Source organism: Chiloscyllium punctatum, chromosome 9 (genome assembly GCF_047496795.1).
Source record: "Chiloscyllium punctatum isolate Juve2018m chromosome 9, sChiPun1.3, whole genome shotgun sequence".
Lineage (NCBI taxonomy): Eukaryota > Metazoa > Chordata > Chondrichthyes > Orectolobiformes > Hemiscylliidae > Chiloscyllium > Chiloscyllium punctatum.
The window spans coordinates 20,713,016-20,732,875 of NC_092747.1; the positions used below are offsets into that span (position 1 = coordinate 20,713,016).

The 19,860-nt window shown below is 42.9% G+C and overlaps 1 protein-coding gene across 1 annotated transcript in view; it reads right to left on the minus strand.

Moving 5' to 3' along the window:
- Positions 1-19,860, minus strand: part of gabrg3 (gamma-aminobutyric acid type A receptor subunit gamma3) — a 657,746-nt gene that overhangs the window by 546,486 nt on the left and 91,400 nt on the right. The gene's annotated exons all lie outside the window — the stretch shown is intronic.

Sequence of the window (19,860 nt, forward strand, 5' to 3'; positions counted from 1 at the left end):
TTAACCATACAGTGTACAACTGCAGTGAACTTCTACTTTCACATATACTCCCCTTTCAACAAATGGAAACATTCCATTTGCCTTCCCAATCTCTTGTCTCTGTATGCTACCTTTGTGCTTCTGCAGAATCAAGATCAGTAGTCTTTCTCCATTTCAATACTGCTTTTCTATATTTCCTGACAGAATGGACAAGTTTACATTCATCTATATTATGTTATATTTTATTGATAATTTTTTGTCCTCTCACAACCCGTTCAAAACTCTTCGCAGACTCTTCATTTCCTCTTGACAACTTAGTTTCCTATTATCTTGTAATCGGCAAATTTAGTTGCCATACATTAAGCCCTGGTCAAAATTATTGTTAAAGGTTGTGAATAGTTGAGGCTTTATCATGGATTACTGTGGAAGTTCACTTGGTACAGCTTGCCTGATTCAACAATAACTTGTCCCTCCTCTGCTTCCTGTTAGGTAACCAATCCTTTACCCATTCTAATACATCACCCATTACACCGTGTGCTCTCAGCTTTGTTCTGGTACTTGTCAAATGCCTTTTGGAAAGCTCACTACATCACATCAACTCGTTCATCTCGATTGGTTATAAATGTTTCTGCTAGGACACTAAGGATTCTTGGAAGATTACAATATCCACTATTGCTGTGACTGCTTCTTTTAATAGTCTAGATTAGAGTGATGCTGGAAAAGCACAGCAGGTCAGGCAGCATCCGAGGAGCAGGAAATGCTTCTTTGAATATCCTAGTTTCCCTTGCACGTCTTCTCACCTAAAAGTTGAATGTATTTTCTCTCCTCCTTTTACCACTTGATTACTTTGTAATTTTGGAATGCTATTAGTGTCTACTACTATAATATAATATGTTTATTCAACACCTCTGCCAAATCCTGGCTCCCCATTTTTATTTTCCCAGTTTGTTTGCTAAAAGATCCATGTTTATTTTGTCATCTCACTTTATTTTTATACACTTAAAGAAACTCTTGCTGTTTGTCTTAATAGCACTTTCGCGTTTATCCTCAAAATACATCCTCTCCTCTTTCTTTGGTCTTCTTTTCTTGGTTGTTAAAACTTTCCCAATCCTTTGTCTTACCACTAGTTTTTGCCACATTGAATGTTCTTCTTTCAATTTATTGCTGGTTTTAACTTCTCTGGTTAACCAGGGTCATCTATACCCTTCCAAGAATCCTTCTTTCACACTGAGATATATCTTTACTATGAGTCATGAACCATTTTCTTAAATGTTTGCCATTTTTCCTCAGGGGTCTTTGCTGCTAAACTTCTTTCTCAGTCTACATCAGCCGGCTCTGCCTTCATTCCTTTGTAATTACCCTTCTTTAAGGTCAGCGCAGTTGTTTGCTACCCACGTTCCATCTTATCAAACTTCAAAACTTAGCCATCTTCTCGATACTTCCAGATCTAAGGAATTGAAGAAGATATTGACCAATGCATCTACTATTTGTGCTGCCACCTCTTTTAAGATGCCAGGATACAGATCATCTGATCCTGGGAACTTGCCAGACTGTTGGTCAATTGTTTTCTCAGCATTGTTTTCGTGGTAAAAGTGGTTGTTTCATGTTCAACCCTCCCTAACAACAATTATCTCTATTCTCAAAATCTTCCACACTGAAGAGTGTCCCAACATTGAATGCTGAAAGCTTCCATTATTTCTTTGTTTTCAATTATTAATTAACCAAAAGTGTTCACCTGAAGACCAACACACTAGCTTTATTTCCTCTTTTCTTATTCAAGTACTTGTTGAAGAAGGGGGAAGGGGGGCTAGGAAAAGAGGGGGAGGGTAGCAGAGCTGCCAACTTGCTGGGTTGCAAAGCTGACCATGAGGCCTGCAGCAGCAATGTCTGGTGAGGACTCCATTGGGACAGGCAATGAGGAAAAGCTGATGGGTATTCACACTAAGACCCTTGGAACATTAGCAGGATCTGCCGGAAAGCCTGCTGTCTCTGTCAAGGAGCTTGGAGCAGACTGGCACCACATTCCTGATGAAGGCTTATGCCTGAAACGTTGATTGTCCTGGTACCCAGATGCTGCTTATCCTGCTATATTTTTCCAGCGCCACACTTTTCAACTCTGATCACCACCATCTGCACTACTTGCTTTCTCTGAGTGGACTAGCATCAACTTAGACCACAGGACATAGAATGTTACAGTGTGGTACGGACCCTTCGGCCCTCGATGTTGCACCAACCTGTGAAACCAATCTGAAGCCCATCTATCCTACACTATTCCATTCTCATCCATTTGTCTATCCAATGACCATTTAAATGCCCTAAACATTGGTGAGTCTACTACTGTTGCAGACATGGCATTCCACACCCCTACTACTCTCTGAGTAAAGAAACTACCTCTAACATCTGTCCTATATCTATCACCCCTCAATTTAGAGCAATGTCCCCTCATGCTAGCCATCATCATCTGAGCAAAAAGGCTCTCTTGTCCAAAATATCTAACCCTCTTATTATCTTATATGTCTCAATTAAGTCACCTCTCAAACTCTTCTCTCTAATGAAAACAGCCTAAAGTCCCTCAACCTTTCCTCATAAGATCTTCCCTCCATACCAGGCAACATCCTAGTAAATCTCCTGAACCGTGAAAGCTTCCATAATCTTCCTGAAGTGCAGTGACCAGAACTGTACACAATACTCCAAGTGCAGCCGCAGCAGAGTTTTGTATAGCTACAGTATGACCTCATGGTTCTAAAACTCAATCCCTTTACCAATAAAAGCTAACACACTGTATGCCTTCTAAGCAACCCTATCAACCTGGGTGGCAACTTTCGAGGATCTATGTACCTGGACACCGAGATCTCTCTGCTCATCTACACTACCAAGAAGCTTTTCATTAGCCCAGTACTCTACATTCCTGTTACTTCTTCCAAAGTAAATCACCTCACACTTTTCTGTATTAAACTCCATTTGCCACCTCTTAACCCAGCTCTGCAGCTTATATATGTCCCTCTGTAACCCACAACATCCTCCGTCACTATCCACAACTCTACCGACCTTAGTGTCATCTGCAAATTTACTAACCCATCTTTCTATGACCTCATCCAGGTCACTTACAAAAATGACAAACAACAGTGGACCCAATACAGATCCTTGCGGTACCCCACGAGTAACTGACCTCCAGGTTGGATATTTCCCATCAACCACCAGCCTCATTCTACTTTCAGCTAGTCAATTTCTGATCCAAACTGTGAAATCACCCTCAATCCCATGCCTCCATATTTTGTGCAACAGCCAACTGTGGGGAACCTTATCAAACACTCTACTAAAATCCATATATTCCACATCAATTGCTTTACCTTCATCCACCTGTTTGGTCACCTTCTCAAAGAACTCAATAAGGTTTGTGAGGCACGAGCTACCCTTCACAAAACCATGTTGACTATCCTTAATCAACTTATTCCTTTCTAGATGATTATAAATCTCTTATAACCCTTTCACTTTGTCCACAACCGAAGTAAGGCTCCCAGGACTATAATTTACAGGGTTGTCTCTTCCCTCACATCTTGAACAAGGAAACAACATTTGCTATCCTCCAGTCTTCTGGCACGATTCCTGTAGACAGTGACAACATAAAGATCAAAGCCAAAGGCTCTGCAATCTCCTCCCTGAATTCCCAGAGAATCCTAGGATAAATCCTATCCAGCCCAGGGACTTAACTATTGGCACAAGACCGTGAACAGCCAGAGTCACAGAACTGTAGAGCATAAAACAGACCTTCAGATCAACTTGTCCATGCCAACCAGATTTCCTAAACTGTTCAAGTCACAATTGCCAACATTTGGCCCACATCCCTCTAAATCCTTCCTGTTCATATACTCATCCAGATGCCTTTTAAATGTTGTAATTGTATCTGCCTCCACCACTTCCTCTGGCAGCTTGCTTCATCCTCTGCATCAACAAGGTGTCCTTTAGGTCCTTTTTATGTCATTCCCCTCTCACTTTAAACCTATGCCCTATAGTTTTGGACTCCATCATCCTAGGAAAAAGACCTTGGCTATGCACCACGTCCATGCCCCTTATGATTTTATAAAGCTCTCCAAGATCACTCCTCAGTTTCCGATGATCCAGGAAAAAAGCCTCAGCCTATTCAGCCTCTTCCCATAGCTCAAACCCTCCAAACCTGGCAAGACGTTCGCAAATCTTTTCCAAACTCTTTCAAGTTTAACAACATCATTCCTATAGCTGGGAGACTAGAATTGAATGCAAAATTCTAAAAGTGGTCTCACTGAAGTCTCGGATGAGATCTAAGCTCCTCATGGAGTGAAAGTGGTGCTAACTCCATGTGCACATGAGCCAACCCAACCATGATGCATTGTCTGGTAGACAATGTCTCAGTTTGCATTCAAGCACAGTCAGACACCTCCTGGTACCTGGGTTCATCACAGTAAGACACCTCCTGATGCTTGGGTTCAGCACAGTCAGACATCTCTTGATGCCTGGATTCAGCACAGTCAGACACCACCTGATGCCTGCATCCAGCACAGTCAGACATCTCTTGATGCCTGGATTCAGCACAGTCAGACACCACCTGATGCCTGCATTCAGCACAGTCAGACATCTCTTGATGCCTGGATTCAGCACAGTCAGACACCACCTGATGCCTGCATTCAGCACAGTCAGACACCTCTTGGTGCCTGGGTTCAGCACAGTCAGACACCTCTTGGTGCCTGGGTTCAGCACAGTCAGACACCTCTTGGTGCCTGGGTTCAGCACAGTCAGACACCGCCTGATGCCTGAGTTCAGCACAGTCAGACACCGCCTGATGCCTGCATTCAGCACAGTCAGACACCGTCTGATGCCTGGGTTCAGCACAGTCATACACCGCCTGATGCCTGAGTTCAGCACAGTCAGACACCGCCTGATGCCTGAGTCAGCACAGTCAGACACCGTCTGATGCCTGGGTTCAGCACAGTCATACACCGCCTGATGCCTGAGTTCAGCACAGTCAGACACTATCTGATGCCTGGGTTCAGCACAGTCATACACCGCCTGATGCCTGAGTTCAGCACAGTCAGACACCGCCTGATGCCTACATTCAGCACAGTCAGACACCGTCTGATGCCTGCATTCAGCACAGTCAGACACCGCCTGATGCCTACATTCAGCACAGTCAGACCCATGTGATGCCTGCATTCAGCACAGTCAGACACCACCTGATGCCTGGGTTCAGCACAGTCAGATACCGCCTGATGCCTACATTCAGCACAGTCAGACACCTCTTGGTGCCTGGGTACATCACAGTAAGACACCTCCTGATGCCTGCATTCAGCACAGTCAGACACCGCCTGATGCCTGGGTTCAGCACAGTCAGATACCACCTGATGCCTACATTCAGCACAGTCAGACACCGTCTGATGCCTGCATTCAGCACAGTCAGACACCGCCTGATGCCTGGGTTCAGCACAGTCAGATACCACCTGATGCCTGGGTGCAGCATTGGAAGCTCAAACTCAAGTCATGCATGACCACCTTGCTGGTCACACAGACTACACTGTACCACCGTTGCTGCAGACAGCAGAGTTCAAAGGGCTTGCAAGTTTTTTTTTCATTTGTTAATTAGATGTGTGTGGCACTGGTGGCCAAGGTGTCCAGAGCTAATTGAGCCCTCAATTCACAGGGCAGTTTGGAGTCAACTACATTGCAGCCAGACCAGAGAGGGATGACAGATCTAATTCCCTGAAGATCACATGAGAATCAGATTTGCAACAATCAACATTGTTTTCATGGTCACCATTACCATGGCTAGTATTTTAATTTGAGATTTTAAATTAAAATTTCAATCACCCAATGGCGCTATTTAAATCTGTGTCCCTACACCATCAGCCTGGATCTCTGGGTTAGCGGAATAAAGCATTGAATGATTTCAAGAAAGGGTGGATATAGCATTTGGGGCTAAAGAGATTTGGGGGAGAAAGCAGGAACAGGCTACTGAGTTGGATCATCAGCCATGATCGTAATGAATGGTGCAGCAAGTTCAACGGGCCAAATGGCCGACTTAGGTTCCAACTTTCAATCATTCTATGTTAGTCATTCAATGGTATTACCACCAACACCACCTCTCCCCTTAGCAGTCCAACACCATGTCCTGCGACACATTGCCAGGATTGCTGAGGCATGATTCCACTGGAATATCTTTGATTCCACTGACCAGGTACCTACTATCCTTTCTCAGGAACACAGCATTCATCTTTCCATTGCCACCCCAGCCTGTGCTTGGCCTAGTGCCTGTCTGCCAGTCGTACCCAGAGTGCTGCCAACCCTGTGAAGTTGGTGCAGTCCGTCTCAGGCCTTCCTGGCTCAGAGCTGCTTAAAGAAATTATGAAAAGCCATCAGCTGCCTTCTCCACTGGTGTAGCACTGGGATCGACAAAGGCAAACAGTACACTGTCATTAAGGGAACGTATGGGGATAATTAATTGAATGTTGGAATGGAATAACAGGAAAAGACAAGTTCCACTGGTTGAAGATTCTAGAATTAGGGAGAATAGTCTAAAAGTTAGGCCAGACAGGGGGGTCAGAAGAACTGTTCGGAAGCTCTTTGGAACTCTCTTTGAGAAATGGTAATTGTTCTTAGATCAATTGTTAGCTATAAATCTAAGATTTTTTTGTTAAATAAAGGTATGAATGGATATGAACCAAAGGGAGGTAAGATGGGATTAGGCCACAGATCGGTCACGGACTTATTGAATGACAGAAAAGGTTAAAAGGGCACCTGCAATGATGCCCTTACACAAAATATTGTCCAGCATAATCAGCTCCTGAACTATACAAGTCCAGCATCAAACTTATTCCCTGTAAGGATAATAGAGGCAGAAACATCTAAGAAGTGTTTGGATATACACTTGTGATGCCAAAGCATACAAAAGCTGTAGCCAAGTACTGGAAAATGGGATTAAACTAGAGAGGTGTTGGTTTTGACCAGTTTGGACTCAACGGGCTAAAGGGCATTTTTCTGTGGTGTAGACCTTCATGACTCAGTGATATATTGGACCTGGATAGTCAAATTGATAATATGCTTTCTACACAAACACTTTTCTTAACACAAAATCTGTTGACTGCACATTTGTTTTAATTATTTATAGAGCACTCACAAGAAGTAGTGCTCCTGAAAGCAGTCTGTTTCATTATTTTGTGTCACTTTTGAGATAAAAACACATGTAAGTTATGCAACAATAGTGAATGACTATACTGTTAATCATTCGTGATCCACAGCATATTGATGTCATCCTTGCAGACAGACAGAGATTGCTTTTAGACTTTCTGTCTCTGTCAGTCACGGGATGCTATATGACAGTGAATAATGACATAGATTTTGACACATTCAGAACATTAAGGGAGAAAGTTATACAACTGAATGTATGATGATTGAAATTACAGCTTTTTTTTAAAGGATATATTTATCCATTCAAAATATTCAGGCTAAAGTTCCATGTTAAGGTAGCAGAGGAGTTTCTTGTGGAAGGGTTAGATCTTTCTACTTCTGCTTCAGCAGTACCCCAATACTGAGGATTAATTTCTGACATGTTGGAGTGAGGATCCTGAGGTGACTTAACAGACCAAGACACAGTGCTCCTGCTAATATTCTTTTCTTCCACATGAACCTCTGATGTTGCCCTGATTGATTGGCTTGAGAGCCTAGTTCAGTGGGAAGTAAGAGTCAATTGGATTGGTGTAGACCTAGAGTTATATATAGAAACCACAGTCAATGGAGAAGGTTGGTTTTCCTTGAGAGTGGACAGTGGAGAACTGAGAAGCTTTGTAACTCAGGTTGAGGTTCTGGATGTAGGTTTGCTTGCTGTGCTGGAAGGCTCAGTTCCAGACGTTTCATCACCATACTAGGTAACATCTTCAGTGGGCCTCCAGGTGAAGCACTGTTGATAATTCCTGCTTTCTATTTATATGTTTGGGTTTCACCAAAGCAGGGAGCCTTCCAGCTCAGCGAGTAAACCTATATCCAGTGGAGAACTATTTGGATTTTTACAACAATCAATAGTTTTTCGGTCACTCTTCTAAATCATTAAATATAATGGTAATGTTTTCCTTTCTGTAAATTACTTTAATAGTCCCTTCTGAAATTGCTAATTGATTATTTTTGTGTTTTTTTTCTTTATAAATGACTATTTTATTATTTCAATATTGATTTCCTATTTTGAAAATACAAATTGATTAGCCCAGTATTGGTTTTCTCTTTCTAAACTACAGATGGATTTGTTCAGGATAATGCTGGTATTCTCTTTTTAACTTACGAATTGGCTATCTTAGAATCAGTCAATCTCTTCACTCACCTTCAAATATCCTTTATCACCAGAATAGGAATGTTTGTGGAGCCTTCTCCACCAGGAAGTTGTTTACTTGTCTGCAATGATTGGAATCAGGTTGGCCAGGAGGATCGCGATGATTAAGAGACCACTGATTGGGGCTGTTAACCTGGGCTAATCAGGGAGTCCTGGCTGACAGGCATAAACAGGAGTCTCAGGAACTCTCATCACTCTAAGGACTGGTTCTGAGCTTGCTGGTCAGAGTCTATGCACTATGCGTGTGTCAATAAAGGGTGACTTGGTGATAGGATACCAGACTCCATGGAGTTATTTCATTGTCCAACGCCATTCATGACTGAATGGGATAGGACTGCAGATCTGATCAATTGCTTATGGAATCACTGTGCTCTGTCCATCATGGGCTGCTTACGATGTTTGTAACTCAAGTATTCTTACTTTGTTGATTCACCAGGTTTACACCTTAATTTTAATGATAAAAACTGGAAGAACTGCAGATGCTGTAAATCAGAAACAAAAAGAGAAATTGCCAGAAAAGGTGTGGGCGGCATCTGTGGAGCGAGATCAGAGTTAATACTTTCGGTCGAGTGACCATTCCTCAGAATGGACCTAAGGAAGGGTCACTTGACCTGAAACGTAAATTTTAATTTCTCTCCACAGATACTGCCAGACCTGCTGAGCAAGAACACACATTAAACAATCCAACCACCCCGTGGCCAATCACTTCAACTCCCCCTCCTTCTCCGCCGAGGACATACAAGTCCTGGACCTCTGCCACCATCAAATCCTAGCCACCCAAGGCCTGGAGGAAGATCACCTCATCTTCCACCTTGGGACCCTCCAATCACATGGTATCAATGTCAATTTCACCAGTTTCTCCATCTACTCTCCCCCCACCTTATCCCAGATCCAACTCTCCAACTCAGCCCCGCACTCTTGAACTGTCCTACCTGTCCATCTTCCTTCCCACCTATCCATTCCATCCTCTGCTCTGACCTATCACCATCACCCCCACCTTCATCTACATATCACATTCCTAGCTACCTTCCCCCCAGCCCCACTCCCCTCCCATTTATCTCTCAGCTCCCTAGGCGCCCCAATATTCCTGATGCAGGGCTCATGCTCAAACCGTCAACTCTCCTGTTCCTCGGATGCTGCCTGACCATCTGTGTTTTTCCAGCGCCACACCTTTTAACTCTGATCTCCAGCATCTGCTGTGCTCACTTCCTCCAAGTTTTTTAAAAATGCCTATTAAATTCTTTGTGCCCAAATGAACCAGCTTAATTATTTTCTTTGCAAGGACGATCCCACAATGGCACACAAAGGAAATGCTCATCATCATTTTGCTTGAAATCTTTAAGATCCAATTTTAGATTCTGCTTGTTTACGTTTTCCATTATTGTCTCAGCGAGCAGTGCCCATACAAAAGTTGGCAGAGATGGATATTGATCTGTGATGCCAGCACAAACAAAATTTTGAGCTTTCTGGAAGGCCACAGACAAGGACAACATAACTCAGTATGGAGGATATCCAGGTTAATGGTCATGGTCAGATTATAATGCAATGGTTTTTAAATAAGAGCAAACATTTGCAGAAATCTAATGCATACTGGATGAAATTCACACTTGTAATTTGCCAAATTAAGCACAAGTTTGGCCAATTTCAAACGGGTTTTGCTGAAATCAAAACCCAACCTCACTGAAAACTCTGGAGGTGCATCCAAAATAGTGAAATTGGAGTCAATTCCCAGCATCATGATCTAGGAAATCTTTGGCCATCAACATGGAATTTTTACAAGTCATATTGTCACTTCTCTCCTTCTGTCATTGAGTTTCATTGTTTCGTTACGTATTTTCCTAAGCGAGCCGTTCAGAAATGTTGTTACATTTCGACAGGTGGGACTTGAACGTGGGTTTCCTGGTTCAGACGTAGGGACACTACCACTGCAACACAACAGCTCATTAGCTTGGTCACTCCCATCCCATCCACATTAGCAAGCTCTCTGCACATGCGAAAGGATCAAAAGGAGCCAGGCCAACATTGCAATTACATAGCAGTGACTGTGAAACATCGAAGTTAAGGTGCAAAGATTATAAAATTATTCTGGATGGTAGGTGCAAGTAAATTGTAATGAATGTCTGGAAATTATGTAAATTTTTAGAATAACATCAGTGAGACTGCGACTTGCGTTTTTCAGGCAGTTCTTGGCTCCTGATTAGAGGGAGGTTATTAATGTTTGGAAATACCTCAGCAAAGTTTCATGAGATTTATGTCAAGGGTTATAATTATGAACAAAAGTATGGAAAAGTAGAGGCTGTTTTCACTGGAGCTAAGCAGTTGAAAGGGTGGACAAAATTGATGCCTTCAATGTCAGAGTTCAATAATGCTTCATGAAGTAAGACAGTGAGTGACTGGCTGATGAATCAATAGTAAAACGCTATTGATCCACAAGAATCAATTGTGAAAGGATGGGGTGAAATTTGTCTTTTAAGTAGCTTAGAATTAGTGATCCTGCTTCAACAGCCTGAGATACTCAATATTCAGTTCTGCTAAAGTCAATGAGCAAGAGTTCCCACCCACTTGAGGGCAATTTCAAGAAAAGTAGGTCACCAAAAATCAGTGTTGGGCTTGTTTCCTGATGTCTCACAACACTGGCTGTTTTATTTTCCCCAATAGCAGGCTGTGTATCTGGATTGTATCCTTGTTGGCTAGGGAAGAGGCCTATTAATATCCATGTAGGGAAGTGACGGTCTAATGGTATTATCAGGGGACTGTTAATCCAGAGTGCCAGGTAATTTGCTGAGAACCCAGATTCAAATCTCATCATGGTGGAATGGTGGAATTTAAATTCAATAAAACATCTGGAATTAAGAGTCTAATGATGACCATGAATCTGTCGTTGATTGTCAAAAAGAAGCATCTGGTTCAGTAATGCCCTTTACGGAGGGAAACTGATGTCCCTACTTGAATCTGGTTTAAATATTATTCCAGACCCACAGCAATGTAGTTGACTCTTAACTGACCTCTGGGCATTTAGGGATGGGAAATAAATGCTGACCTAGCCAATGATACCCTCATTCAATGAATGAATTTTTAAAAAGCACAAATTAACTTGCTATTACCCGGCAGTCATGGCAGATCTCTGGAGGCACAAAGCACACTTGCTTCTTTGCAGCTAAGCTTCCTCAGAAGATAATTGCCCGGTGTATGGTCAATGTAAGATCATGAAATGTACATCCTGAGCTGCATTCAGCACATTCACAAGTGGGCACATATCCCTGCAGAGGAATCTGTGTGTAAGTTTCAGCCTTTGGGCTTTTCTTTTCCAGAACTTTCCTCAATTCTGAAGAAGATTCAGAGCAGGCTCAAAGCGTTAACTCTGTTTCTCTCTCTCCATAAATACTGCCAGACCTGCTGAGTTTCACCAGTGTTGTCTGTAATTGCTTCAGATTTCCAGTATCTGCAGTATATTGCTTTTATTCTGAACTGTTCTTTCGGTTGTAGAATTATAAGCAGGCCTCAGGCTTTGGTTCAGCTCAGGAACAACAGTCATGGTCACTCTGCTGGTCCTCTTCCTTGTAAACACTTTGGTTCATCCTCCAATTGGCCACCTCTGGATACATTACAGCTGATGTCCCACCATTGCCTTCTGCTGGCTCCCAATCTCTGGAAGTCATCGTCACATCAGGGTTGACATATTAACAGCTAGATTTTGCCCGACTGATATCAGACAGGGAATACAATGCTGATCGGATATTGTGCTTTTTCCATCACCATCCAGGCTGAGATATTATTAAACTAGAAAGAGCGCACGAAAGATTGACTAGGAAGCTACCTGAACTGGAAGTTTGAGTTATAAGGAGAGATTGGATAGACTTGGGTATTTTTTTCCTGGATCATAAGAGACTGATTGATGACCTTAAAGAGGTCTATAAAATCAGGAGAGACATAGATAAGGTAGATAGCCAACAGCTTTTCCCCAGGGTAGGAGAGTCTAAAACTAGAGGGCGTAGGTTTAAGGTGAGAGGGGAGAGACACAAAAGGGTCCAGAGGGACATTTTTTTCCACACAGAGGGTAGTGAGTGTCTGGAACAGTCTACCAGCAGTCATGGTGGAAGCGACTATAATTTCATCATTTAAGAAACATTAAGACAGACTCATGGATGGGATGGGTATGGAGGGATAAGGACCAAATGCAGGCAAAATGGGACTAATTTAATTGTGAAGACTGGGCGCCATGGGATAATTGGGTCAAAGGGCCTGTTTCCATGTTGTAGACCTCTACTACTCTAATTAACATCAGAGGAATGAAGGAAAAAATTGCAGCATGTTCCATTCCACATAAAACCTTGTTGGAGCATGAGGTGCTTTTACACAAGTTGCTATCAAGGCAGAAACCTTAATGCTAATTTGTCAGGGATTTGTGTTTGAAAAATATGTGGGATTTGGGATAAAAGGCAGGAAAGTGGGAGTGGGGTAGACAATCTCAGTTGGAGATCTAACACCAATGTAATGCAAAGACGTCTTACAAACCACACTTTCTATAAACCCAATGAAAAAGAATAAAAAGCGAAACTAAAAATAAGAAAATTTAATTTGAGTACCATTGCTAAAGGAGAGGAGCTATTGAATCCTTTCACCCTACACTGAGACAGACACATGGGTTGGATTCTTATGGAGATCTGAGTGACTGTGGGCTATCATGAGGTGTGTGGCAGGCTCAGGCAACAAGTTTGACAGGGCCCACCTTGACCTCAAGATCATTTTGCTCAACTTTTTAGATATTTTTAATTCACCTGTTCAGAGATGTTATGACAAAATAAAGAATTGCAGATGCTGGAGATGTGAAAAAAAAATCAGAATTTGCTTGAGAAACAGCATGGTGGCTCAGTGGTTAGCACTGCTGCCTCACAGCACCAGGGTCCCAGGTTCAATTCCAGCCTTGGGCAACTGTCTGCATGGAGTTTGCATGTTCTCACCGTGTCTGCATGGGTTTCCTGCAGGTGCTTTGGTTTTCTCCCACAGTCCAAAGATCTGCAGGTTAGGTGCGTTGACCATGCTCAATTGCCCACAGAGTTCAGGAATGTATAGGCTAGGAGGATTAGTCAGGGGTAAATATAGGGCAGGGGAAGGGATCTGGGTGTGATCCTCTTTGGAGGGTCGGTGTGGACTTGTTGGGCTGAAGGGCCTATTTCCACACTGTAGGGATTTTATGATTCCAAATGCAGCAGATCAGTGAAGAGAAAACAGAGTTAATATTTCAAGTGCAGTAACCTTTCTAAACAAAGATGTTATGACACCTCCAGAGCAGATGGACCTTTCAGCTTGGGGATAGGGACATTACTGTTGCATCACAAGAGCTCTTTAACAAATCAGAACATTTTGGCATCTGTGACAGCATTTGAGCTTACATCTTCAGAGAGACTGGAGCCTCAATCCAGCACCTTAGCCCACACAAGCAAGCTACCTTCACTAAGCTTTTGACAAGTGGCAAAGCGAGATTCTCATGAGGCAGCAGCAAGATGCCAATGGATAGTTCTATTGCTTGCTTAACGCCTCGGTAACAGTCCAACTCACCTCATTAACACCCACTACTTTTCTGAACAACCTTAGCATTGGAAACAGGGCACCAATATTTCAGGGCATGCTTCATTCTAAACAATACCCATGCCCATGGACATTAGCATCCAATAAGTGACAACTTCTAAGAATCCTCATGGCTCACTTCCAATCTACTTTAATGCTGCACCTCAGCAATGCTGCCCCAGAAACTGGCATGGTAACCCTGCATAAGAGACTGTATATTTGGGGACACACAACCCCAGCTCATGGACTGGACCAGGCTGCATCTGCAGGTGCTTCACTTGTTCTCATAGCATTCATTCAATTTGAACCTATCTGGAATCTCCCAGCATCCCTATCATGCATTGCCTTGCTTTGCCTTTTTGATCTTTGGCCCCTGAGCCGGAGATACTAGACTTATGTTAATGCAGTCCTCAGTCAACACCAGTGGTTTTGCCTTCAGTCAGAGATCCCCTGCACAGTAAGACAAGGTCAGCCTCTGAAACGGGGTGGCAAGAGTAAAGATCCTACCCATAAAATGGGTGAGGAAGTCAATAACACACCACCCTTCTTGACTCTCTATTACGGGTTGTTTTCCTCATGGAATATGAGAGAGGCAGGTTTGATGGAAATGGAATTGGGTGACCCAGCCATTATTGCTAGTGCAGGTGGAGAATGAGTGAGTAGGCAGAACAGAAGACATGTAGGGTTAGAGGTGAAGGGGGTTGTGGTGGATGAGAGCTAGTGAGGAAACATGTTGAAGGCAAGATTATGAAGATTACAGGTGAGGTGTCGGAAGACTGGAGGTTGGCTAACGTGGTGCCACTCTTTAAGAAGGGTAGTAAGGACAAGGACAAGGGTAGTAAGGGTAGTAAGGACAGTGAGCCTGACATCAGTGGTGGGCAAGTTATTGGAGGGAATCCTGAGGGACAGGATATACATGTATTTGGAACAGCGAGGACTGATTAGGGATAGTCAACATGGCTTTGGGCGTGGGAAATCATGTCTCACAAACTTGATTGAGTTTTTTGAAGAACTAACAAAGAGGATTGATGAGGGCAGAGCGGTAGATATGATCTATATGGACTTCAGTAAGGCGTTCGACAAAGTTCCCCATGGGAGACTGGTTAGCATGGAATACAGGGAGAACTAGCCATTTGGATACAGAACTGGCTCAAAGGTAGAAAACAGAGGGAGGTGGTGGAGGGTTGTTTTTCAGACTGGAGGCCTGTGATCAGTGGAGTGCCACAAGGATCGGTGCTGGGTCCTCTACATTTCATCATTTATATAAATGATTTGGATGCGAGCATAAGAGGTACAGTTAGTAAGTTTGCAGATGATACCAAAATTGGAGGTGCAGTGGACAGCGAAGAAGGTTACCTCAGATTACAACAGGATCTCGATCAGATGGGCCAATGGGCTGAGAAGTGGCAGATGGAGATTAATTTAGATATATGCGAGGTGCTGCATTTTGGGAAAGCAAATCTTAGCAGGACTTATACACTAAATGATAAAGTTATAGGGAGGGTTGCTGAACAAAGAGACCTTGGAGTGCAGGGTCATAGCTTTGAAAGTGGAGTCGCAGGTAGATAGGATAGTGAAGAAGGCATTTGGGCTGCTTTCTTTTATTGGTCAGAGCATTGACTACACGAGTTGGGAGGTCATGTTGTGGCTGAACAGGCCATTGGTTAGGCCTCTGTTGGAATATTGTGTGCAATTCTGGTCTCCTTCCTATCGGAAAGATGTTGTGAAACTTGAAAGGGTTCAGAAAAGATTTACAAGGATGTTGCTAGGGTTGGAAGATTTGAGCTATAGGGAGAGGCTGAACAGGCTGGGGCTGTTTTCCCTGGAGTGTCAGAGGCTGAGGGGTGACCTTTTAGAGGTTTACAAAATTTGAGGGGCATGGATAGGATAAATAGGCAAAGTCTTTTCCCTGGGGTCAGGGAGTCCAGAACTAGAGGGCATAGGTTTAGGGTGAGAGGAGAAAGATATAAAAGGCACATAAGGGGCAACTTTTTCACGCAGAGAGTGGTACGTATATGGAATGAGCTGCCAGAGGAAGTGGTGGAGGCTGGTACAATTGCAACATTTAAGAGGCATTTGGATGCGTATATGAATAGGAAGAGTTTGGAGGGATATTGTCCGGGTGCTGGCAAGTGGGAATAGATTGGGTTGGGATATCTAGTCAGCATGGACTGGTTGGACCGATGGGTCTATTTCCATGCTGTACATCTCTAGGACTCTATGACTCAATAGTGAGGGTGGGAGAATGTGAGATATCAGAGAGCTGACAACAGAACTTATCCAGGAGGAGTGCGGAGGGACAGTGATCCTTTTCCTATACTGCTGGTAACCTCAGACCTGTCTGGCAGTTGTCTGGTGTCGAGGCCTCCATTGCTGGTCGTGAGGGAAGAGGAATTCTTGTATTGAAACCACCCTGTCCAATAGGACCCTGCCCTCACAAGGGGTGCTGATTCCCCTCCTTATTTTGGGCAAATTTCAAGAATCGTGCAGGACAGCAATGGACTAACAGCCCTTGTGCCTAGCAAATTTTTAAAGATAGAGTGGGTGCAAGGGATCCCAGTGAATTCTGGGATATCCACTGAGTGGCGAGATGTTCTGGGTAGTGCACGTGGTAAGATGACGTGGACATGAGACACACCGTAGGGATGTGGTCATTAATTAATGGGGTGGGTTTGGTGAGGTATGGCATGAAAAGCCATGAGGCTTTGCTGTGATAAGCCCTCCAAAAAACTCAACACAATTCGCATTTCACCAAAAATAGGTAAGATTCAGCAAAATTTCAAAGGCAGCCACAATTTATCGAAGAAAAGGCCGCTAAATGGTTGGCAAGTTCATGCCAAAGAGGCGAGGCGTTGCCAAGGAGAACGCAGTTGGCAATTATTGCTCCCACATTTTTGCTTAATTCATTTATCAATTAATGATTTATTAACTTGAAATCAAAAATTAATTTACAAGTGAAAACTTAACTATTCCTTAGAAGGGTTTCTTAAACAAAATATCAAGGATTGAAACAAAGTTAGTAAATACAAAGCTCCACTTAAAAATACGTACCTTTCTTCAAGAATGAAGCTGTGTGCAAACATGCCTATGTAAACGACAGATTGCTGTGGTCTTTAAATGTCAGTGAACGTTTTGCACTCTCGACCTAATTGGTCTGATATACCCAAGGAAAGTATACCCAGGAAAGGGGTTAAGAATGAAATACTAGAAAGTAATAGGACAAATGTAACAAAGAATTCCAAAATAACTCCTTGAAGGCCAGGATCCCAACACCAAGTTACCCTTTATTTACACATGCATATGACACTGACCCAGGTAGCTGAGAACCGACTCCTCAGGTGAACAGAACCCCTGACACTTTTTTTAAAAAATATATTTTTGTTGGAAAAATAGATTTTTTTAATATTACAACAAGTACAAAACAATACAAAAAAGACCAAGTTAAAAAAAAACCAACCCTGCCTCATGTACAAATGTATAAACATATATAGAAAAGTATAGAATAACAAAACCCAAATTGGCTATTTAACTAAATAAATAACCAACAACAAACTAATAAATAGTAATAACTCAGCCCAGCCAAACAAAACACGCATACATTCACAGTTCCTCCTCTCTGGATATTGGACTTGTGAAACACAATCGTTATGGATATATAAAAGCCCTTGTTAGTGTGGCAAATAAATCTGTATCCAGGGATTCCAAAAGGGCTGCCATGTCTTATATAAATTCTCAGTTTTGTGGTAAGAAAATCCAATCTTCCGCCAACCCGAAAGGCCCGGAGGGGTTTTTGGATATCCAACCTAGCAAGATATTTTTTCTTGCATAGAACGTAAGAATATTATAAATTTTTTTCTTATGCGCCTGCAGGAAATACAGTGGGCAGGTCCAAAAGGAGAGGAGATAGAATCCTTCTCCACCCTTACACCCAAAATCCTCTCCAGTGCACCCGCCACAGCTCTCCAATATGTTTGAAGCCTAAGAGTGCCCACGCAGACCTAGTACTTGGGACATGCTGAAGGTACCCCTGGTTTAAATTTTGACAAATGATCCAGAGCCAAGTGGAGCCTGTGGAGAATCTTCAACTGTAAAGCATGGGTCATATTGCAAATTGATATCTTCCTTGCATCCTCCCAAATATCCTCCCATGCCTCTGAGGAGACTTCAACATCCAGCTCTCTCTCCCACACCCTGAAGAGTTGATGAAACTCATCCGAAGGGGCACCCCCCAATTGATGATATTAATACTGACAGAAAGTGTACTCTTCGCACTTAGCACCCTCCTCTCTATGTCAGATTTGTAAGGATCAGTCAAAAGTGTAGTCTTTTTTTGAATAAAATGCTTAACTTGGAAAAAAAAACAGATCTCTATTAGATAACGTACTTCCGTATTAACTGATTGAAGGACATCATTACGTCTCCCTCAAATAAATCGCCCATGCAAGACACTCCCCCAGCTGTCCAACATTTAAATCCCGAATCTATCATCCCCGGTTGAAAACCCAGCATTCTCACTAAAGGTGTAAACAAAGATGTTTTGCCAACCTTGCCTTCGCTCTGCTGAATTGCCTTCCATGCTTTAACAGTACTGATAACTATTGAATTATGGCAATATTCTCTAACTGTCCTCATTTTGTCCAAAAATAACAAACTGGTAAGGGGGCAACTTGCCTGGGAGGCTTCGATATGTAGCCATATTGAAAGAGGATCTCCACAGACCCAATCACTCACATAGGACAAAAGTGAGATTAATTGGTCATTTTTAATGTCCTGAAGGTCCACTCCATCCAATCTGTGAGGCAGATGCGGTTTGGCTAATTTAATAAGGGGTCACTTACGATGCCAAATAAAGGAACTGAACCAACCATTCAGCCTCCTGAGAGTTTGTTGATTGAAAATCAGGGAGAGCATCCATATGAGGTATAACAAATATTCAAGTTAATATTCAAGAGAATATTCAAGTTAATAAGTGCTGTCCGACCCACCACAAGACTGGAAGTGCCTCCCGTCTTTGAAGAACTTGTTTAATTTTTTCAAATGTTAGGAATAAATTGGCTTTGAACAGACAATCCAGAACTGGAGTAATAAATATGCCCAAATACACAAAAGCCCCCTGTGACCACCTAAGTGGGAATCCATAGTCGCCCTCAAGGCCTAGCTCCTACATAAGACCATCCATAGGCATAATGTCTGATTTCGCAAAATTAATCTTGTACCCCAAAAAAACGCCAAATGCGCAAATGCATTGTATCAGGCAAGGCGCTGAAACTGCTGGATTTATCAAGAAAATTAAGACATCATCTGCATACAACAAAATCTTATGTAATTTTGACCCCATTTCTGGAGCTGATATATTGGGATCCCTTTGAATGACCTTTGCCAACGGTTCAATCACCAACGTAAAAAGCAATGGTGAAAGGGGACAGCCCTGCCGCCTGCCCCTAAAAATATTAAAATTACTTGATTGGGTGGCACGGTGGCTCAATGGCGAGCACTGCTGCCTCATAGCACCAGGGTCCCAGGTTCAATTCCAGCCTCAGATGACTATCTGTGTGGAGTTTGCACATTCTCTCCTTGTCTGCGTGGGTTTCCTCTGGTGACTCTGGTTTCCTCCCACAGTCCACAGGTGTGCAGGTTAGGTGAATTGGCCATGCTAAATTGCCCATAGTGTTAGGTGCATTAGTCAGAGGGAAATGGGTCTGGGTGGGTTACTCTTTGGAGGGTTGGTGTGGACTGGTTGGGTTAAAGGGCCTGTTTCCACACTGACAGGAAACTAATCTACCCCATTGGTGATGACCGCCGTGAGAGGGCCAACATAGTCAACCTTTACCCATCTTATAAAGAATTCGCCCAAACTAAACCACTCTAGAGTATAGAAAAGGTATGGCCACTCAACTCCATCAAATGCTTTCTTTTCATCTAGAGAAATCACCAATCCCTTTACTTATTTGAACTACATAAAGCAT